General features: G+C 39.9%; 1 long non-coding RNA gene across 1 annotated transcript; it reads right to left on the bottom strand.

Annotated features, from left to right (window-relative positions):
• Nucleotides 1-4,391: 4,391 nt before the first annotated feature.
• On the bottom strand, nucleotides 4,392-5,769 carry LOC114139349 (uncharacterized). The gene is made up of 3 exons (XR_003594428.1): nucleotides 5,563-5,769; nucleotides 5,385-5,471; nucleotides 4,392-4,868 (listed from the first exon to the last, which is right to left on the bottom strand). It is a non-coding gene; the product is annotated as an uncharacterized LOC114139349 (long non-coding RNA).
• Nucleotides 5,770-6,782: the final 1,013 nt, after the last annotated feature.

The raw sequence follows: 6,782 nt of genomic DNA, 5'->3' as shown, positions 1-6,782 counted from the left end.
CATTAAAGTGGACCAAACAGGGCTGATGTGAATACACCTTAAAACAAGAAGCCAACATTCTCTCTGAGCAATAAAGTTGTTATTAACACGCCAATCAACTGGAGAGAGAGGAACAATTTAGGTGAGTGGTCCCTGCTTTACTCTTCAGTGATAATGCAAAAATGACAAATGAAAGAGATTCTTTAAAAGTCATTTCAGCAATGTCTGATAAGAATCTACTGTAATGAAATTTTCTTCCAGAGGCACTGGACTCAATTAGATTACACACAAAGATTATAAACCAAAGATTGGCTTTGTAAGGCAGTAAATCGGCACTGTATATTAATTTACACTTGTGCTACCTAAAAGTTCTGTTAAGTAGAAGGAAACTTGCTAGGTAAAACTCTTCAGTGTTACTTGATGACCTGCTGGAAACTCTGTTGCACAACTCATTCAATGAGAAGATCGACTCTCTGCTCTCCCAGCTCACAAGTGACTCATTCCCTTTTTATCCTCCATTACTTGGAAATCCAGCATCACAGAACTGTCATTAAGGAACAATATTCCCATTGGATTGGCTCCAAACTGACAAAATGTGTCGAGACTCTGGATTTAAGGTTGGGATTTTGTTTTTTGTGTGTTTCCGTTTTAGCAGTTATTTTCTAGTTCACTTTAGTTTTTCCTATCAGGGTCATTCTAGTTTTGTTATTTGATGCAACTTATTTTGACTGGATTTGTCTTGTTCTCTTTCCAGTTCCTCTTGTTATTTATTTTTTTGTTATTTCGCTCACCTGGACTGGTCACTTTGTTTTTCTTTTTGTTCCATATTAAACATTCAACACCGCCTGACGTCTCCTGCCTGCTGCGTCTGGATCCATACTCCAACCACCCATCATGACAAACTGTGAGCCTCTCACATAACCCTAACTAAACCTATCTCAATGCGACTTTCCTATTGGGACTTGCAGTCATTTAATCTCATCCTCTTTAGCTGAATCTGAAATATCTTGAGAACCGTTAAGTTTTATCGACTTCACCAACGTGACGGGAGTCCCTGTGAACTCCTCAGACACCAAGTTTAGCCCTCTACTTTTGAGTTTTTATTTATTGTCTCATCCTTGGGTGGCCTTTATCCTTTATCTGTAACCCCTCTTTAGCTGTTCTACATACAAAATTGCCCATCATTCTACCAAAATACTCAGCAAATCTGCTGATATTTTGAGAAACACGAAGGGAGTCTTTCTTGTGATGCGACCAGTGACGCCATCCCTCAGCCAAGCAGTGACTGACAGATGGAAATTGTGACGTCATTGTTCTCTATATGAAAAGTGGGCGAATATGAACGTACCTAAACCACGTGACTGTTCGTTGACCGTTTGGCTTTAAGTGTATTAGGGCCTTTAGTCTGACAAATGAGCCTCATTAAAATGTGTGTGATGGGTAGATAAGAGTTTTGTCAATAATTACCTAAAATCTACATTTTAAATATCAATAATTCTTGCTGTGAATGTATTTGTACACTTGAAGGCAGATGTAGTCATTTCTACGCGCGCGGTGTGTTGTCACCAGCTGTTTAAAGGAGCGATGACTCAAGATTAATTTTTGTGGCGTTCAGCTGGTGAATCCAAGTATAAAAATAATCAACTTTGCTTTCAGCACTCAGTCTAGTCCCGAGAGAATTGGACTCTTTAGCAGCTTAAAGCCCCAGTCTGTTCTCTATGTTAATTATGACTGTGAGCTGTTTACTGTGTCTGTTTGGTGCTGACGTGCGGCGTGAATAGAAGCGTCTCTCCCGCTGAAAACATCTGGTGCTGCAACTGAAAGCAAACTGTAAAGCAAACTGTAGACTGTAAAGTTCAAGGTGGAAAACAAGGGAAATTTGTTCAGCAGCCACCCTGTTGTTGATGCTTTCACTTCGATCCTGTAGGTGTTTATTAGGCAGGTGCTTAGTGAATGGCACCTGTGTAGTGTCCTGTTTGCTACCAACATTTGCAGGTTAAGTAGCAGATCATTAAGTGCCTCTAAACACAACGGTTGAAAAAAGTGCTGGTGGGCGAAACAAAGATGAAGGGTGTAATTTCAGTGTATTTTAGTTGATTTTGTAAACGCATGATATTTTCCTGTTGGTTACAGTTTTTCCCCGTTAATTACTGTTTTGATTTATTTTACTTGGCAAAAATGTTTTCTACATTTCAGTTTTAGTTATTTTGTTAGTTTTAGTTAAGTAAATAAAAACGTTTGTACGACACATAACATATTTTATTTCTTTTTTTTCATCCAGGTATCCAGTTGCAAGCAGCACTGCTGTGCATGGATCCAATCAACCAGTAGTTACACCATTACATTCAGGATTTACTCTGGCAACACTCAAAGTGAGCATGGCCTGTCTTACGCTGTTGTTATGACTCTTGTTCAGACATCCTTCCTTGGCACAGGATGTCATATTTACATGGACAATTTTTATTCCAGTTCAAAACTTTTCATGGACTTATCAAGAATGACGTTTGGAGCATGTGGAACATACAGGGACAACAGAAAGGGATGACCCAGAGGGAGAGGAAATGCTCCGACCAAGAAAAGCAAAAGAGGATCTGTAAGGATCAGGTGGATCAGAGAAGGATCTCTCGTTTTTGTGAAATGGATGGACACACGTGAGGTCTCTGTGTGCTCCACCATCCATCCTGCTTTTTTTGGAGACAGTGGACAGAAGGGTAAAGGCTGCAGATGGGAGCTGGGCTGTGAGAAAGATTCCCTGACCAACACCAATTGTGGTCTATAATAAAAATCCTCGTTTCTAGGATTCCAAGCTGTTAGTGGAAGGCTGACTGATAGGAGGGTCATATCTGCTTTCCGACGAAACAGGAACCTGAAGGATCACCTCGTTCATGCTAAACTCAGATCACAGATTGAGCCGAGCGCGATTGGACAGGGAGGGTTTTTCAGACACCAGAAATGGCTGCTGAATCACCGTACCCACAAAGTTTGTTTAGTCCCGCACTGCGGGGGCCCACAAATGCAAAATTGTGTTTATTTAATTAGATGCCGGGTTTGTAGAACCAGATTTGTGGATCATACGGCAAATACAATGCTGGCCCGACTGGTTTTGCATGAGCGGGATGTTTCCCGACGGCTTATGAGGAAGCCGTTTGCCCGGCTCAGCGCACATTTTGTACGGCACGGGTGGAGCTCGGTCAGGGTCATGGTTTTAGACCACGACCCGAGTTGGACCTTCGGCCGGAGATAAAAAGCGGCCCTGGTCTGGATGGCCAGGCTGGACACTTACTCACCCCTGGGACTGAACGAGTGGTGATTGATTCGGCTTTGGAGGTTGTGGGGGCAGTATGGCCTGCGTATTGCGTCCATGTGGGGGCGCGGATGGTCTTCTTGACCGTTTTTCACTTTTCTACTTTCCTTGGCCCGTGTCTGCTGCTCCGAGGTCTCTGGGGCTGTGATTCACCCGCAGTTCCGGGGGTGTACACACTCATTTAACCTTTTACCTACCTGTTGTCCTGGCTTCCTCCTGTTTCTGGCTGGAGCTCTCTCCTGCCAGTTTATATGTACCTGGATTTGTGACACCTCTGAAGGGTCGAAGGTCAACCTCTACTTACTGGTTTATTTTTTGGGGTTGGCAAGAAAACTACGCACCTGTAAGGCGTGGTTTCTTCCTGAAAAAGAAAAATAAGGGTTACTTACCTGAATTTTGTTGCTTTTTCCTGCAAAAGCAAAGGAGGTTGCTTACCTGGGATTGGTTGTTCCTGTAATAGAAAAGGAGGTTACTTACCTGGTTTTGTTGCTCCTACCCGACACTGAAAAGGAAGTTACTTACCTGGTTTGTTGCTTCTTTGTGAAACTGAAATAGGAGTTTATGTACCTGGGATTTGTGACTTTTTCCTGAAACTGACAAAGAAGTTACTTACCTGGGATTGGCTGCTTCTTCCTGGAAAATAAAAACTGCATTTAAATTCTGTACCTGGTCTATTGTACTTTCCTGCCTGCACGGGATATTCTTGTTTTGGACTGGTTCATTTTCATCTTCAGGTTTTCATACTCACCTTTGGATGCTGTAGACCGGGTATATCTTTCTGAATTACTGTGTTGAAAGTGTATGGGTATTATTACCTGTTTAGGTTTGTATTGGAGCAATGGCGGCTAAGGATGTCCACTTTTGGCTGGCTGCTGCAGGATTACTTGCCCACTGAGACAGTACAGTAGCTGTGACACAAAAATGACACGATCAAGCAAAGAATCTGACAAAGGGACGCAATTTTCTGCTATTAATTGTCAACGCTACAACAGGGAATCACATTTCACAGGTCAGTAAAAAGGTTTAAGCTAAAAAATATTTGAAGAAAGTGGGGAGTAGTTTAGTTATGCAATAGCTTGACTTTGACAACCTGAACATGTACATGTAGCGCCTTTCTCAACTGAGCAGATCTGACTGCGAGGTGTAGTGTTAACCAGTTTGTATAATCAGAAGTAGGTACGGCATGGAGTCATGAGTGGGGTGAATAATTAATACAACTGATACAAAAAAAGTAAAGTTTGTTAATACTGCTATTTATTGCAGTGGCAATGATAATAATAATAATAATAATAATAATACCAAAACAACAAAACAATAAATTTCCAAAAACAGAAAAGGGAAAAAAAACAAAACAAAAACAATTATAATAATAATCAGTGATACTTCAAACGTAATAGAGTCCACAATAGATCCAAGAACAAAAAGAGAATAATTATGTTCCCTTTTCAATACTCAGAGTTTTTAGTTCGTTTCTGTAGGGAAAGTGTAGTTCCGTTTTCCTACCACCAGATGGTGGGTGGGTAGCTCGCCATCTTCCGTCATCAAGTGAGTCAATGCAACAGCAAAGGCGAAAAAAAAACCTGACCTAAAAGGCCAGATAACACACATTAAGTTCATATATAAACATTATATTTATATAAACTAAATGGGAGAGACAAGAAAACAAATACGTACTTGCTATATTTTAACAACTTCATAGAAAAAATAATTAAAAAAAAGGAGAAGATAAAAAGAAAAATTTAAATCCTTTTTTCATAAAAAGTGCACTTCATAATTCAAGTTCAAAATTGCTTAAATAGTCGTTTCAAACAACCAATATTGAATCAAATCAATCAACTTACAAATGTGATTGATCAAAGTAGCTACAATCTAAATCATATTAGGTACCAAATTTCAAGAAATCATGGAAAAAATAATCAAATCTAAAGTTAAAAGGTAAACCCTTAAATATTAAAGGTGTGGTCTTTAATTCGGCTGCAACAGTGTGATTCTTCAATAAGTAGACTAAACTGATGTGGGCTACTGATTGTCGATGGATCAGAGCTAATGCTAATGCTAACTGGCGGAGCAGAGCGAAAATAACGCCCTATTATCTACTCACCGTCGAGTAACGGATTATCTGTAGAGGTAGATGCAATGATAACTTGCTCAAAACAGGAAGGTTTACCAGCTCTCAATGGATCACAACCTGGCGAGTGATTCAACGGGAGGGAAATATTAGCGGCGCTATCATTGCAGATACTATACAACGTCAAGTCAGATGGTATTTAACAACTCACCGCAATCTTCAAGTTTTAGAGATTACATGAGTGATGAGTCGATTCAGACACTCCAGGTTGTTTTACAAACAACCAACACAACAACCAACAGCGAGTAGCAGCAAGGTGGGGAAGAAAAAACAAAACCCGGAAGCACACATGACAATCAACTTAAAGGGACAGCTTAAAGGGAAGGTGATTGGGTCATGGCGGACACCTGGGTTACATACACATGTTGTACAGTTCGGTGTGTTTCGGTTCAGTTAACACAAAAATAAGGCGACTCAAACGTCTACTTTCTGACAGATAAACAGTGGAGCAGGTGTTCAAATTAGATAATCAGCCACCGCAAATGTTTGGGTAATTATTTTTTAATTATCACAAAATGAACATCAAGCCTGAAACAAACCCCCCCAAAAAACATTAAACTAAAACGGACTGAATGTTTGGGTGTTTTACGCATTGTTTTGTGTGGTCATACCCAGAGCTGAAGTGCAAAAATTAGTTTAATGATGATGTAGAAGATCACAAAAAGCAGGAACACAGGACCATGACAGGAATGACAGAAGACAAGGATCCGGTGGGGACCAGGGACACAGGTGAGGTTAAATACACCAGGGACTAATCAGGGAAACAAGAGACAGCTGGGGACAATCAGGGGGTAGATAAGACAACACAGGGACACAATAAACTGGTAAAACATACAAAACTCAAATCACCACAAAAAAGGCAACTATATTACTGTGATAATTCCTCACAAACTTTATTACAGAATTTGGTAACCGTTTTCATCTGTAAGCAATCATTGAGAAAAATACAGACTTATTCCATAAATTAGAATATAACTGAAAGGTTAATTTACTTTTTTAGTAATTACATCAATAAATGACAGACATTATAGATTACTTAGACAATTGATGTTTAAACATATTCATATCTCTTAGAATTCCTTTTGAAAAGTTATTTTCAAAAAGTAGTATTATTCTGACAATCCTTATCCATACGTATATCCCAATTTATTCAATAGCCCTGTATGGGATTCACATTTAAGTTTCGGCCTTATTTGTGAGTGCATCAGAGCCCCATCCTTCTCCACGATACTTCCCCATCAACTTGCAATACAAAGCTACTCCCTTGTGTTAAAGCCTCCAAATAGCCAATTCATTTGATAGAAGCATAAGAATAATAAACACTGCGATTACTACAGGTCTTCGCAGCGCTTGCGCTGCTCAGGCCTAATA

Source organism: Xiphophorus couchianus, chromosome 23 (assembly GCF_001444195.1).
Source record: "Xiphophorus couchianus chromosome 23, X_couchianus-1.0, whole genome shotgun sequence".
Classification (NCBI taxonomy): domain Eukaryota; kingdom Metazoa; phylum Chordata; class Actinopteri; order Cyprinodontiformes; family Poeciliidae; genus Xiphophorus; species Xiphophorus couchianus.
The sequence above is the reverse complement of the archived record's forward strand: the minus strand, read 5'-3'. Positions and strand labels throughout refer to the sequence as shown.